The following is a 16,508-nucleotide window of genomic DNA, read 5'->3' on the forward strand; positions in this document are numbered from 1 at the left end:
TATCCTGAGACTATGTCCCCTAGTTTTAGTTTCCCCTATGAGTGGAAATATCCTCTCTGCATCCACCTTGTCAAGCCCCTTCATTATATGTTTCGATAAGATCACCTCTTATTCTTCTGAACTCCAATGAGTATAGTCCCAATCTACTCAACCTATCTTCATAAGTCAACCCCCTCATCTCCAGAATCAACCGAGTGAACCTTCTCTGAACAGCCTCCAATGCCAGTATATCTTCATCACCTCCGGCCCAAAAATAATGACAGGAAATCATTATAGGTGGTAAAACCATAATTGTGTAAAACACTCTGTCCTACTTATGTGCGAGATAAAAGCTACAGAATTAACTCATGACACACAGCAAAGCTTTCATGTAATATGATTCACCAACAATCAACAAAGTAAACACCATCAATCATTTATTCTCCTGTGTAACATCAATTGCTGTAGGCCCAAAAGGGGATGGATGTTATCGAGCCATGGTGCAGATAAAGGGAGATTTAAGTTCCATTTAGGCTAAAAGGAACAGCAAATGGACAGAGTAATTGTTATTATGAGTCAAGCCACAGAATAATTAAGGCAGGGGAAGCTGCCAAGAATTCATCATTGAAGCAAGATGCCCAGGCGTGAGGCTGGAGGGTTTGGCAGAGCTACTCTCTGGTGATGGCTCAACAACGGATTTGTAGGAAGATGTATCGACCTCTCAGTGCAAAGAAGACATTGAGCTAAATCTGGCTGGAGCAGGGCATCACACAGCATTCCCCATTACTTAGACTTCATCCCTCCCCCTTCAGCTAGAAGATCATTTGCGGCGGAACCTGCTAGAACTACGAGCTGATAGTGGGTCTGGGACCCCAGGGAGCGGCGGGAGAGCGAGCTGATAGTGGGTCTGGGACCCCAGGGAGCGGCGGGAGAGCGAGCTGATAGTGGGTCTGGGACCCCAGGGAGCGGCGGGAGAGCGAGCTGATAGTGGGTCTGGGACCCCAGGGAGCGGCGGGAGAGTGAGCTGATAGTGGGTCTGGGACCCCAGGGAGCGGCGGGAGAGTGAGCTGATAGTGGGTCTGGGACCCCAGGGAGCGGCGGGAGAGCGAGCTGATAGTGGGTCTGGGACCCCAGGGAGCGGCGGGAGAGCGAGCTGATAGTGGGTCTGGGACCCCAGGGAGCGGCGGGAGAGCGAGCTGATAGTGGGTCTGGGACCCCAGGGAGCGGCGGGAGAGTGAGCTGATAGTGGGTCTGGGACCCCAGGGAGCGGCGGGAGAGCAAGCTGATAGTGGGTCTGGGACCCCAGGGAGCGGCGGGAGAGCGAGCTGATAGTGGGTCTGGGACCCCAGGGAGTGGCGGGAGAGTGAGCTGATAGTGGGTCTGGGACCCCAGGGAGTGGCGGGAGAGCGAGCTGATAGCGGGTCTGGGACCCCAGGGAGCGGCGGGAGAGTGAGCTGATAGTGGGTCTGGGACCCCAGGGAGTGGCGGGAGAGTGAGCTGATAGTGGGTCTGGGACCCCAGGGAGTGGCGGGAGAGTGAGCTGATAGTGGGTCTGGGACCCCAGGGAGCAGCGGGACCAACAGTCTGTCTCTTCAACCCGTGAGATTTAAGGATAGAGATAGAAACAAAGGAACGACGGAGAAGGTAATCGGGTGAATTAGAGTCTAGTCAGGTCCAGAAAGAGAAATAAAGAGAGGGAAAAAAAGATTAGATTAAGAGAGGGAGAAAAAAGAGACAGAAAAGAAAAGTATCATTTAACAGCAGTGGAGATATCACAAAGTAAAAGGTCAATAAATGCACAAATGGATTGCAATAGTGTGCTTGCATGGTCGCAGAACACCTACCCAGATGTTGCCATTCATTGAATCGGCAGGGGTATAAATAAAATCATAATTTCAACACCACTTCAGGCCTGAAGATGCCAAGCATAATCTCGCCTTGTTTTCTCCTGGGTTGTTTTGCGTCCCTTGTCCTGTTGATTTTGACCATTTGAAATCATTGCACCTCATGGTAAAGTCATCCTTAGCATCAATGGTCGAAAAAGAACATAAGAATTTGAAACAGGAGTCTGCCATTCAGCCCATCGAGCCTGCTCCTCCATTCAATAAGATCGTGGCTGATCATCAACCCCAATTGCATTTTCCCACCCGATCCCCATATTCCTCGATTCCCTTAATATCCAAGTATCTATCAATCTTTGTCTCGAATATACTCAACGACTAAGCCTCCACAGCCCTCTGGGGTAGAGAATTCCAAAGATTCACAACCCTCTGAGTGAAGACATTTCTCCTGATTTCAGTCTCCTTATCCTAAGACTGTGACCCCGAGTTCCAGATTCTCCAAAAGCAAAATACTGTGGATGCTAGAATCTGAAGTAAAAACAGAAAATGCTGGAAATACTCAGCAGGTCAGGCAGCATCTGTGGAGAGAGAAATAGGACTAACGTTTCAGGTCGATGACCCTTTGTCAGAACTGGAAAAAGTTAGAGATGCAACAGGTTTTTAAGCAAATGTAGGGGCAGGGAAAGGAGGGGCTGGAGGGAGAAACATAAAAAATAGGAGCAGTAGTGGGCCATTCGGCCCTTTGAGTCTGCACCGCCATTCAATATGATCATGGCTGATCCTCTATCTCAACATCATATTCCCGCTTTTTCCCCATACCCCTTGATGACTTTTGTTTCTACAAATCTATCTATCTCCCTCTTAAATATATTCAGTGACTTGGCCTCCACAGCCTTCTGTGGTAGAGAATTCCACAGGTTCACCAGCCTCTGACCGAAAACATTTCTCCTCATCTCGGTCTTAAATTTCCTACCCTGTATCCTGAGATTGTGACCCCTTGTTCTAGACTTCCCAGCCCCGGGGAAACATCCTCCCCGCATCCAGTCTGTCCAAACCTGTCAGAATTTAATACGCTTCAATGAGATCTCTTCTCATTCTTCTAAACTCTAGTGAATAGAGGCCTTGTCGAACCATACGATAGTCTGCCATCCCATCCCAGAGGGCTGTGGAGGCTCAGTCATTGAGTATACTCAAGACAAAGATTGGTAAATATTTGGAAATTAAGGGAATCGAGGGATATGGGGATCGGGCAGGAAAATGCAATTGAGGTTGATGATCAGGGAGGGGAGGAAAGAACAAAATGGAAGTTTTGTGATCGGGTGGAAGACAGGAGTGATTAAGAGACAAATGGGATGATGGTGCAAGGCAAAAAGTTCTTAAAAAACCTGTTGCATCTCTAACTTTTTCCAGTTCTGATCAAAGGTCATTGACCTGAAACGTTAACTCTGTTTCTCTCTCCACAGATGCTGCCTGACCTGTTGATTATTTCCAGCATTTTCTGTTTTTATTCCAGATTCTACAGCCAAGGGCATAGATTTAAAGTAATTGATAGAAGGATTGGAGAGGAGATGAGGAGAACTTTTTCATCCAGAGGGTGGTGGGGGTCTGGAACTCGCTGCCTGAAAGAGTGGTAGAGGCAGACTTGGCTGTGCACTTGAAGTACTGTAAACTACTGGGCTACGGACCAAAAGCTGGAAATTGAGGATTCGGCTAGATAGCTCTATTTCGGCCGGCACAGACACAATGGGCTCAATGGCCTCCATTTGTGCCATAAATGTCTATGATTATATGATAGGGGAAACCACCTCTCAGCATTTAATGCATCCATTGGAAACAGTCCATTCCATTGACCCACAATGACATCATAAGAACATAAGAACATAAGAATTAGGAACAGGAGTAGGCCATCTAGCCCCTCGAGCCTGCACCGCCATTCAATAAGATCATGGCTGATCTGGTCGTGGACTCAGCTCCACTTACCCGCCCTCTCCCCGTAACCCTTAATTCCCTTATTGGTTAAAAATCTATCTATCTTTGACTTGAAAACATTCAATGAGCTAGCCTCAACTGCTTCCTTGGGGCAGAGAATTCCACAGATTCACAACCCTCTGGGAGAAGAAATTTTTTCTCAACTCGGTTTTAAATTGGCTCCTCCGTATTTTGAGGCTGTGCCCCCTAGTTCTAGTCTCCCCCACCAATGGAAACAACCTCTCTGCCTCTATCTTGTCTATCCCTTTCATTATTTTAAATGTTTCTATAAGATCACCCCTCATCTTTCTGAACTCCAAGGAGTAAAGACCCAGTCTACTCAATCTATCATCATAAGGTAACCCCCTCATTTCTGGAATCAGCCTAGTGAATCGTCTCTGTACCCCTTCCAAAGCTAGTATATCCTTCCTTAAGTAAGGTGACCAAAACTGCACGCAGTACTCCAGGTGCGGCCTTACCAATACCTTATACAGTTGCAGCAAGACCTCCCTGCTTTTGTACTCCATCCCTTTCGCAATGAAGGCCAATATTCCATTCACCTTCGTGATTACCTGCTGCACCTGCAAACTAACCTTTTGGGATTCATGCACAAGGACTCAAAAAGAGTTTCATGCACAAGGACCCCCAGGTCCCTTTGCAGCACAGCATGTTGTAATTTCTCCCCATTCAAATAATATTCCCTTTTACTGTTTTTTTTCCCAAGGTGGATGACCTCACACTTTCCGACATTGTATTCCATCTGCGAAACCTTAGCCTATTCGCTTAACCTATCCAAATCTCCTTGCAGTCTCTTTGAGTCCTCTACACAACCCGCTTTCCCACTAATCTTAGTGTCATCTGCAAATTTTGTTGCACTACACTCTGTCCCCTCTTCTAGGTCATCTATGTATATTGTAAACAGTTGTGGTCCCAGCACTGATCCCTGTGGCACACCACTAACTGATTTCCAACCGGAAAAGGACCCATTTATCCCGACTTTCTGCTTTCTGTTCGCCAGCCAATTCTCTATCCATGCTAATACATTTCCTCTGACTCCGCGTACCTTTATCTTCTGTAGTAACCTTTTGTGTGGCACCTTATCGAATGCCTTTTGGAAATCTAAATATACCACATCCATCGGTACACCTCTATCCACCATGCTCATTATATCCTCAAAGAATTCCAGTAAGTTAGTTAAACATGATTTCCCCTTCATGAATCCATGCTGCGTCTGCTTGATTACACTATTCCTATCCAGATGTCCCGCTATTTCTTCCTTAATGATAGTTTCAAGCATTTTCCCCACTACAGATGTTAAACTAACCGGCCTATAGTTACCTGCCTTTTGCCTGCCCCCTTTTTTAAAAAGAGGCGTTACATTAGCTGCTCTCCAATCCGCTGGTACCTTCCCAGAGTCCAGAGAATTTTGGTAGATTATAACGAATGCATCTGCTATAACTTCTGCCATCTCTTTTAATACCCTTGGATGTATTTCATCAGGACCAGGGGACTTGTCAACCTTCAGTCCCATTAGCCTGTCCAGCACTACTCCCCTAATGATAGTGATTGTCTCAAGGTCCTCCCTTCCCACATTCATAGAAACATAGAAAATAGGTGCAGGAGCAGGCCATTCAGCCCTTCTAGCCTGCACCGCCATTCAATGAGTTCATGGCTGAACATGAAACTTCAGTACCCACTTCCTGCTTTCACGCCATACCCCTTGATCCCCCGAGTAGTAAGGACTTCATCTAACTCCCTTTTGAATATATTTAGTGAATTGGCCTCAACTACTTCCTGTGGTAGAGAATTCCACAGGTTCACCACTCTCTGGGTGAAGAAGTTTCTCCTTATCTCGGTCCTAAATGGCTTACCCCTTATCCTTAGACTGTGACCCCTGGTTCTGGACTTCCCCAACATTGGGAACATTCTTCCTGCATCCAACCTGTCCAAACCCGTCAGAATTTTAAACGTTTCTATGAGGTCCCCTCTCACTCTTCTGAACTCCAGTGAATACAAGCCCAGTTGATCCAGTCTTTCTTGATAGGTCAGTCCCACCATCCCGGGAATCAGTCTGGTGAATCTTCGCTGCACTCCCTCAATAGCAAGTATGTCCTTCCTCAAGTTAGGAGACCAAAACTGTACACAATACTCCAGGTGTGGCCTCACCAAGGCCCTGTACAACTGTCGCAACACCTCCCTGCCCCTGTACTCAAATCCCCTCGCTATGAAGGCCAACATGCCATTTGCTTTCTTAACTGCCTGCTGTACCTGCATGCCAACCTTCAATGACTGATGTACCATGACACCCAGGTCTCGTTGCACCTTCCCTTTTCCTAATCTGTCACCATTCAGATAATAGTCTGTCTCTCTGTTTTTACCACCAAAGTGGATAACCTCACATTTATCCACATTATACTTCATCTGCCACGCATTTGCCCACTCACCTAACCTATCCAAGTCACTCTGTAGCCTCATAGCATCCTCCTCGCAGCTCACACTGCCACCCAACTTAGTGTCATCCGCAAATTTGGAGATACTACATTTAATCCCCTCGTCTAAATCATTAATGTACAATGTAAACAGCTGGGGCCCCAGCACAGAACCCTGCGGTACCCCACTAGTCACTGCCTGCCATTCCGAAAAGTACCCATTTACTCCTACTCTTTGCTTCCTGTCTGACAACCAGTTCTCAATCCACGTCAGCACACTACCCCCAATCCCATGTGCTTTAACTTTGCACATTAATCTCCTGTGTGGGACCTTGTCGAAAGCCTTCTGAAAGTCCAAATATACCACATCAACTGGTACTCCTTTGTCCACTTTATTGGAAACATCCTCAAAAAATTCCAGAAGATTTGTCAAGCATGATCTCCCTTTCACAAATCCATGCTGACTTGGACCTATCATGTCACCATTTTCCAAATGCGCTGCTATGACATCCTTAATAATTGATTCCATCATTTTACCCACTACTGAGGTCAGGCTGACCGGTCTATAATTCCCTGCTTTCTCCCTCCTTTTTTAAAAAGTGGGGTTACATTGGCTACCCTCCACTCGATAGGAACTGATCCAGAGTCAATGGAATGTTGGAAAATGACTGTCAATGCATCCGCTATTTCCAAGGCCACCTCCTTAAGTACTCTGGGATGCAGTCCATCAGGCCCTGGGGATTTATCGGCCTTCAATCCCATCAATTTCCCCAACACAATTTCCCGACTAATAAAGATTTCCCTCAGTTCCTCCTCCTTAATAGACCCTCTGACCACTTTTATATCCGGAAGGTTGTTTGTGTCCTCCTTAGTGAATACTGAACCAAAGTACTTGTTCAATTGGTCTGCCATTTCTTTGTTCCCCGTTATGACTTCCCCTGATTCTGACTGCAGGGGACCTACGTTTGTCTTTACTAACCTTTTTCTCTTTACATACCTATAGAAACTTTTGCAATCCGCCTTAATGTTCCCTGCAAGCTTCTTCTCGTACTCCATTTTCCCTGCCCTAATCAAACCCTTTGTCCTCCTCTGCTGAGTTCTAAATTTCTCCCAGTCCCCAGGTTCGCTGCTATTTCTGGCCAATTTGTATGCCATTTCCTTGGCTTTAATACTATCCCTGATTTCCCTAGATAGCCACGGTTGAGCCACCTTCCCTTTTTTATTTTTACGCCAGACAGGAATGTACAATTGTTGTAATTCATCCATGCGTTCTCTAAATGTCTGCCATTGCCCATCCACAGTCAACCCCTTAAGTATCATTAGCCAATCTATCTTAGCCAATTCATGCCTCATACCTTCAAAGTTACCCTTCTTTAAGTTCTGGACCATGGTCTCTGAATTAACTGTTTCATTCTCCATCCTAATGCAGAATTCCACCATATTATGGTCACTCTTCCCCAAGGGGCCTCGCACAATGAGATTGCTAATTAATCCTCTCTCATTACACAACACCCAGTCTAAGATGGCCTCCCCCCTAGTTGGTTCCTCGACATATTGGTCTAGAAAACCATCCCTTATGCATTCCAGGAAATCCTCCTCCACCGTATTGCTTCCAGTTTGGCTAGCCCAATCTATGTGCATATTAAAGTCACCCATTATAACTGCTGCACCTTTATTGCATGCACTCCTAATTTCCTGTTTGATGCCCTTCCCAACATCACTACTACTGTTTGGAGGTCTGTACACAACTCCCACTAACGATTTTTGCCCTTTAGTGTTCTGCAGCTCTACCCATATAGATTCCACATCATCCAAGCTAATGTCTTTCCTAACTATTGCATTAATCTCCTCTTTAACCAGCAATGCTACCCCACCTCCTTTTCCTTTTATTCTATCCTTCCTGAATGTTGAATACCCCTGGATGTTGAGTTCCCAGCCCTGATCATCCTGGAGCCATGTCTCCGTAATCCCAATCACATCATATTTGTTAACATCTATTTGCACAGTTAATTCATCCACCTTATTGCGGATACTCCTTGCATTAAGACACAAAGCCTTCAGGCTTGCTTTTTTAACACCCTTTGTCCTTTTAGAATTTTGCTGTACAGTGGCCCTTTTTGTTCTTTGCCTTGGGTTTCTCTGCCCTCCACTTTTCCTCATCTCCTTTCTGTCTTTTGCTTTTGCCTCCTTTTTGTCTCCCTCTGTCTCCCTGTATAGGTTCCCATCCCCCTGCAATATTAGTTTAACTCCTTCCCAACAGCACTAGCAAATTTTGGCATGGTTTTTGTGTTTTCCACTATGAAGACGGAAGCAAAATAATTGTTTAAGGTCTCAGCCATTTCCACATTTCCCATTATTAAATCTCCCTTCTCATCTTCGAAGGGACCAACATTTACTTTAGTCACTCTCTTCCGTTTTATATATCGGTAAAAGCTTTTACTATCTGATTTTATGTTTTGCGCCAGTTTACTTTCATAATCTATCTTTCCTTTCTTTATTGCTTTCTTAGTCATTCTTTGCTGTTGTTTAAAATTTTCCCAATCTTCTAGTTTCCCACTAACCTTGGCCACCTTATACGCATTGGTTTTTAATTTGATACTCTCCTTTATTTCCTTGGTTATCCACGGCTGGTTAGCACTTCTCTTGCCGCCCTTCTTTTTCACTGGAATATATTTTTTTTGAGCACTATGAAAGAGCTCCTTAAAAGTCCTCCACTGTTCCTCAATTGTGCCACCGTTTAGTCTGTGTTTCCAGTCTACTTTAGCCAACTCTGCCCTCATCCCACTATAGTCCCCTTTGTTTAAGCATAGTACCCTCGTTTCTGATACAACTTCCTCATCCTCAATCTGTATTACAAATTCAACCATATTGTGATCACTCATTCCGAGAGGATCTTTTACGAGGAGATCGTTTATTTTTCCTGTCTCATTACACAGGACCAGATCCAAGATGGCTTGCTCCCTTGTAGGCTCTGTTACATACTGTTCTAAGAAACAGTCCCGTATGCATTCTATGAATTCCTCCTCCAGGCTACCCCGTGCGATTTGATTTGACCAATCGATATGTAGGTTAAAATCCCCCATGACTACTGTCGTTCCTTTTTCACATGCCTCCATTATTCCCTTGATTATTGCCCGCCCCACCGTGAAGTTATTATTTGGGGGCCTATAAACTACGCCGACCAGTGACTTTTTCCCCTTACTATCTCTAATCTCCACCCACAATGATTCAACATTTTGTTCATTGGAGCCAATATCATCCCTCACAACTGCCCTGATATCATCCTTTATTAACAGAGCTACCCCACCTCCTTTCCCTTCTTGTCTATCTTTCCGAATTGTCAGATACCCCTGTACGTTTAATTCCCAGTCTTGGCCACCTTGCAACCATGTTTCTGTAATGGCCACCAAATCATACCCATTTGTAATGATTTGTGCCGTCAACGCATTTACTTTATTTCGAATGCTGCGTGCATTTAGGTAGTGTTTTCATCCTCGTTTTTAAACCATGATTTTTAGTTTTTACCCCTCCTGCAGCCCTTTTATATTCAGTGGCCCTTTTTGTTTCTTGCCTTTGGTTTCTCTGCCCTCCATTTTTACTCATTTCTTTTCTGTTTTTTGTTTTTGTCTTTTTTTTGTTTCCCTCTGTCTCCCTGTATTGGTTCCCATCCCCCTGCCATATTAGTTTAACTCCTCACCAACAGCACTAGCAAACACTCCCCCTAGGACATTAGTTCCGTTCCTGCCCAAGTGCAGACCGTCCAGTTTGTACTGGTCCCACCTCCCCCAGAACCTGTTCCAATGCCCCACGAATTTGAATCCCTCCCTGCTGCACCACTGCTTAAGCCACGTATTCATCTGTGCTATCCTGCGATTCCTACTCTGACTAGCACGTGGCACTGGTAGCAATCCTGAGATTACTACTTTTGAGGTCCTACTTTTTAATTTAACTCCTAGCTCCTTAAATTCGTCTCGTAGGATCTCATCCCTTTTTTTTTACCTATGTCGTTGGTACCAATGTGCACCACGACAACTGGCTGTTCTCCCTCCCTTTTTAGAATGTCCTGCACTCACTCAGAGACATCCTTGACCCTTGCACCAGGGAGGCAACATACCATCCTGGAGTCTCGATTGCAGCCGCAGAAACGCCTATCTATTCCCCTTACGATTGAATCCCCTATCACTATCGCTCTCCCACTCTTTTTCCTGCCCTCCTGTACAACAGAGCCAGCCACGGTGCCATGAACTTGGCTGCTGCTGCTCTCCCCTGATGAGTCATCTCCCTCAACAGCACTCAAAGCAGTGTATCTGTTTTGCAGGGGGATGACCAGGTGGGACCCTTGCACTACTTTCTTTGTACTACTCTTCCTGCTGGTCTTCCATTCCCTAGCTCGCTGTGGATCCTTCTCATGCGGTAAGACCAACTCACTAAACGTGCCACTTATGTCATTCTCAGCATCGTGGATGCTCCAGAGTGAATCCACCCTCAGTTCCAATTCCGCAACGTGGTACGTCAGGAGATGGAGGTGGATACACTTCTCACACACGTAGTCCTCAGGGACACCGGAAGCGTCCCTGAGTTCCCATATGGCACAGGAGGAGCATATCACGTGACCGAGCTCTCCTGCCATGCCTTAACCCTTAGATACCCTTAAATTGGTAATTACAATGTTACAGTTCACTTACTGATATAAAAAATAAAAAGAAAAGCTACTCACCAATCACCAGCCAATCACTTACCTCATTGGCTGTGACGTCACCTTTTTGATTCCTTTCTACTTCTATTTTGCTTTCTCTCCCACTGTAGCTGCACAAGCCACGCCTCCCATTGGCCGCTCCGACGCTGCTCCCACCTCTCACCAACTGCCGCTGGCTCATCAACAGATTATAATTTTGATGTCATCATGCGCGGTTAATGGAATTCAACTTGTAATGCTGTGGTGCCCAAACATAGAGCTGTGGGATATCAAGCCCTCAAACCCTGACTTCAACCCACAAAACTCAGAAGAAAGTTCTATTTTTGCTTATATTTCTGACTCACTTGGGTGTTGCTGTTTAAACATGTGGGCCATTATATTTGGTCTGTGACTTCCACCGTGTCCCGGCGGAAAGGGTAAATAGGGAGGTGGCAGAGACGTTCAACTAGTAAGATGGGGGGAGGGATCTACAAGAAATGGAATCAGCCTAAATATAAACAAAACAAGCAAGGAGAGCATGGGAAAGAATAAAGTAATGGAGGATATTGATGGCAAGGGACTAGATAGAGTTACAGAACAGGAGTCTAAAAAGATGGTTAAACATAAAGTGAGAGGAAATCCTAATAAAATTGAGTTAAACTGTGTGTCTGTAATAAAACAGGAGAGCTGGAGGCAGTCGTATTGTCGGAACCAGACATATAGAGAGTACTGAGACATGGCTGCAGAAAAATCAGGATTGGGCATTAAACATTGCAGGGTATAACATATTTAGAAAAGATAGAGAGGGGGAAAGGGGAGATGGGATAGCTATATTATCAGGGAGAACATAATAGCAGTAGAAAAAGTGACGCAGCTATCAGCAAGATAAAAATAGAATCTATATGGATAGAAATAAAAGATAATAAAGGATCAATCACACTAACAGGGCTAGTCTACAGACCACCTAATAGTGGAAGGGAGGTGGAGGAAAAAATAAGCAGACAAATTAGGGAAATTGGTCAAAAACATAGAATGATAAAGATGGGGGATTTCAATGACCCTGATATTAATTGGCCAGAAGAGGTAGGTAAAGGGGATGGGGGAATGGAGTTCCTACAATGTGTACAGGACTCCTTTCTAACCCAATATGTAAAAAGCCCAACAAGGGAAGATTCATTATTGGATCTAGTAATGGAGAATGAACCAAAGCAGGTAAGAGAAGTAAAGGTAGGGGAATATGTAGGCAATAGTGACCATAATATAAACCCTTTAAGATGCTAACTGAGAAGGACATAAGTATGACAAAAACCAGGGTAACAGATTGGAGGAAAGCTGATTGAGGGGCTGAGAATAGAACTTAGGAAAATAAAATGGGCAACAATATTGGCAAAAAAACAAGTAGAACAGCAATGGTAAACATGTAAAACGGCGTTCAACAGAGCGCAGGAACAATATATTCTGCTAAAAGGAAAGAACAAACTAAACACTAATGAGACTCCATGGATGAATAAAGCCATAAGGAAATAATTGAGGGTAAGGAAAGAGGCATACATTCAGTACATAGACAGCAGATGAGTGCATGATAAGGGAGAATACAAAAAGATTAGGAGAGAAGTAAAAAAAAAAACAATTAGGAAGGCAAAGAGGAACGATGAAATTAAATTATCGAAGAACATAAAACAAAATAGTAAAATATTTTACAAGCACATCAATAAAATGTTAAGTCAGCTTAACATCGATGTCGATGGTAGGGAAATTAATGGAATCCCTATTAAAGAAAAAAAATAGAAGAGCATCCAGAAACAAAAAATATATTAATGAATTTCATGGATTTCAAAAGGGAAAGTCTTGCTTGACCAACCTAATTGAATTTTTTGAAGAGGTAACAGAGAGAGTAGACAAGGGTAATGCAGTAGATGTAATTTATCTAGATTTTAAAAAGGACTTCAATAAGGTACCCCATAATAGACTGATGAACAAGATCAGAGAATGCGGACAAGTAGCAGAATGGATCGTTAGCTGGCTTCAAGACAGAAAGCAGAGAGTAGGGGTAAAGGGTAGCTATTCACAGGGGCAGAAGGTGGGTGGTGGTGTTCCACAAGGAGCAGTGCCGGGACCACTGTTCACAATTTATATTAACGATTCAGACTTGGAATCAAAAACACATTTTTTAAATTTGCGGATGACACCAAATTGGGCAGTGGAGGGGGAGGAGGACTGCAACAAATTACAGGAAGACATTAATAAACTTGCAGAATGGGCATATAATTGGCAAATGAAGTTCAGCACAGATAAATTACATTTTGGTAGGAAGAATCGGGAGATCACTTATTACTGGGAGGGTGTGAGTCTGGGTGGGGTAGAGGAACAAAGGGATCTCAGATACAAATACACAAATCACTAAACGTTGTGACACAGGTTAGCGAGGCCATAAAAAGCAAACCAAGCTCTCGGGTTTATTTCTAGAGGGATAGAATTGAAAAGTAGGGAAGTTATGCTAAACCTGTATCGAACCTTGGTTAGACCACACTTGGAGCACTGAGTACAGTTCTGGTCGCCATATTATAAAAAGGATATAGAAGCACTGGAGAAGATGCAGAGAAGATTTACAAGGATGATACCAGAAATGCGAGGGTATACATATCAGGAAAGGATGAACAGGCTGGGTCTTTCTCTTGAAAAAAGAAGACTGAGTGATGACCTAATAGAGGTCTTTAAAATGATGAAAGGTTTTGATGGAGTGGATACAGAGAGAATGTTTCCACTTGTGGGGATGAGCATAACTAGAGGCCATCAATATAAGATAGTCACCAAGAAATCCAATGGGGAATTCAGGAGAAACTTCTTTACCCAGAGAGTGGTGAGAATGTGGAACTCGCTACCACAGGGAGGGGTTGAAGCGAATAGTATCGATGCATTTAAGGGGAGGCTGAACAAGTATACGAGGGAGAAAGGAATAGAGGGTTATGCTGATAGATTTAGATGGGGAAAGATGGGAGGAGGCTCGAGTGGAGCATAAACGCCGGCATGGACTGGTTGGGCCGAATGGCCTGTTTCTGGGCCGTATATCCAATGTAATCCGATGTTATATGACCTGAAGTGTCCATAGTCAGAAGAAATGCCTGGACAGTTTCGCTGAGGTAGATTGCAGACAAATAACACTGAACCATTTATTAAAATATTCATTTTATTTGCTAATATTCATTTACAGAGAAGCATTGCTTTTGAAAAAGTTTGCGAGTGCATGAACATAAGAACATAAGAATTAGGAACAGGAGTAGGCCATCTAGCCCCTCGAGCCTGCTCCGCCATTCAACAAGATCATGGCTGATCTGGCCGTGGACTCAGCTCCACTTACCCGCCCTCTCTCCGTAACCCTTAATTCCCTTATTGGTTAAAAATCTATCTATCTGTGACTTGAATACATTCAATGAGCTAGCCTCAACTGCTTCCTTGGGCAGAAATTCCACAGATTCACAACCCTCTGGGAGAAGAAATTCCTTCTCAACTCAGTTTTAAATTGGCTCCCCCGTATTTTGAGGCTGTGCCCCCTAGTTCTAGCCTCCCCTACCAGTGGAAACAACCTCTCTGCCTCTATCTTGTCTATCCCTTTCGCGTGAGATCTCAAATTAAAGCGTTTCCTCTGGGGGGGAAACTACTGTGGAGTTGATGTTGTGTGTCTCGGTCAGTTTGCAAACGCTGGTCACTGGAATCTCCTGGGTCTCGGTCGAATAATCTGCTCAGTGTCTCGGTGCACAGACGAGGAATGGCCAATCGCCCGAGGTATCAGAGGCTCCCCAGTCATTGTAGAATCAGAAAAAGTGTCAACACCTCAGAGAGGAGGAGGGAGAAAATTGGTTGAAATAAAAGGCGCAAATGCTGATTCGCATTTTACAACGTAGGAGGCCATTCGGCCCATCGTGCCTGTGTTGGCTCTTTGACACAGCTATCCAATTCATCCCCCTCCATTGCTCTTTCCCCATAGCTCTGAAAATGTTTCCATTTCAAGTATACATCCAATTGCCCTTTGAAAGTTGCCATTGATTCTGCTTCTACTGCCCTCTCAGGTACACCTTTCGGGTTTCCAATCGCAACAGTCAGATTACTGAGCAGCTCATTTCTGGGAAGTGTCAGAGGCTCATTTGTTCTCTGTTAAGATGCTTCAATTACGGAAAACAGTGCCTAAGTTCCGAGTCGGTGACGTACATTCCGTAATGGTAGGTAGCATCATGCTACTGCATTCCTGTGTAAGGTGGAAGCTTCGCTCACTGGTAGCACTTCTGCCTTCGAGGCATGAAGGTTGTGAGTTCAAGGTTCACGACCCATAATCTCGACTGACTGTTCAATGCAGTAATGAGGGAGTGAGCTGCATTGAGAGGCGCTGTCTTTTGGATGAGTCATTGAACCAAGACACAGACTGACAATTCAGATGCACATGTAAGATCTCATGGCTCAAGAGAAGGGGGAGTCCTTCCAGTGTCCTGGCCTACATTTATCCTTCAAACAACACTGTCAAAATAGATTGGACACGTTTCCTGCCAACAGAACTGCAGGAGATGAATTTCTCGTGCCTGCGCAGTTCCAGTCTCATGGCGTGATGTCATATTCAGCGACTTCAGCCTCTTCCAAGACATGCACACATAAGAAATTTAACGATTTGCGTATGCACGGACTCGGAGGATCAGCTGCACGCCTGATGATGTCACGGGGCAGAGTGCGCATGCGTGAACTCGGGCTTCCGTTTCTGCATCACCGTTGACGGGAGCCGCTCTGAGATAGGATAGTCAGGGGAACAGAGGGGTTCGGGGGGGGGGGGGTTTATATATAGACTAACAGATACCTGGGAGTGAGTTACAGGCTGGAATCTAATCGAGGGGTTCGGGGGGTTTATATATAGAACAACAGATAAGTGGTACCAATTCCTTACTGTTATTTCCTGAGCCTCCTCGTGCCTCCCTTGCCTTTGGGGATTGAAATGGATGATAGATTTCAGGAGAGTCAGGGGAAAGATGGTTGTAAAATTATTTTGCGATTCCCAACGGCTGTGTGCAAGAACTCACCGACCCTTATTGGAACTCTCAAATGAACACTTGATTTGAGAGTTCCAAACTTCTACACACAGGGTGGTAGAACTCTCAAATCAAGTGTTAATTTTAAATCTGAGATTGATAGCTTTCTGCTAACCAAAGGTATTGAGGGATATGGGCCAAAGGCGGGTATATGGAATTAGGTGACATCAGCCATGATCCCATTGAATGGCGGAACAAGGTTGAGGGGCTAATTGGCTTCCTTCTGTTCCAATAGATTATTTGGTCATCTGTGGCACCTTGCTGTGCACAAATTGGCTGCTGTGTTTGCTATAGAACAACAGTGACTACACTTCAAAAATAATTCATTAACTGTGACGTGCTTTGGGACATCCTGTGGACATGAAATGTGCTACGGAAATGCAAAGTATTTTATTCTTTTAAGCTGAATGGCTCGAAATAACAATTTCTCCATTATGGACTTTAACAGACACCTACAAACTCACCGCCCACATTGCCTTACATTAGTTTAATCCTTCAAGCATTTCTTGTTTCATAAGTAACAGGTCTTACACCAACACTGTTTGAA

Source organism: Pristiophorus japonicus, chromosome 22 (assembly GCF_044704955.1).
Source record: "Pristiophorus japonicus isolate sPriJap1 chromosome 22, sPriJap1.hap1, whole genome shotgun sequence".
In the NCBI taxonomy this organism is placed as follows: Eukaryota; Metazoa; Chordata; class Chondrichthyes; family Pristiophoridae; genus Pristiophorus; species Pristiophorus japonicus.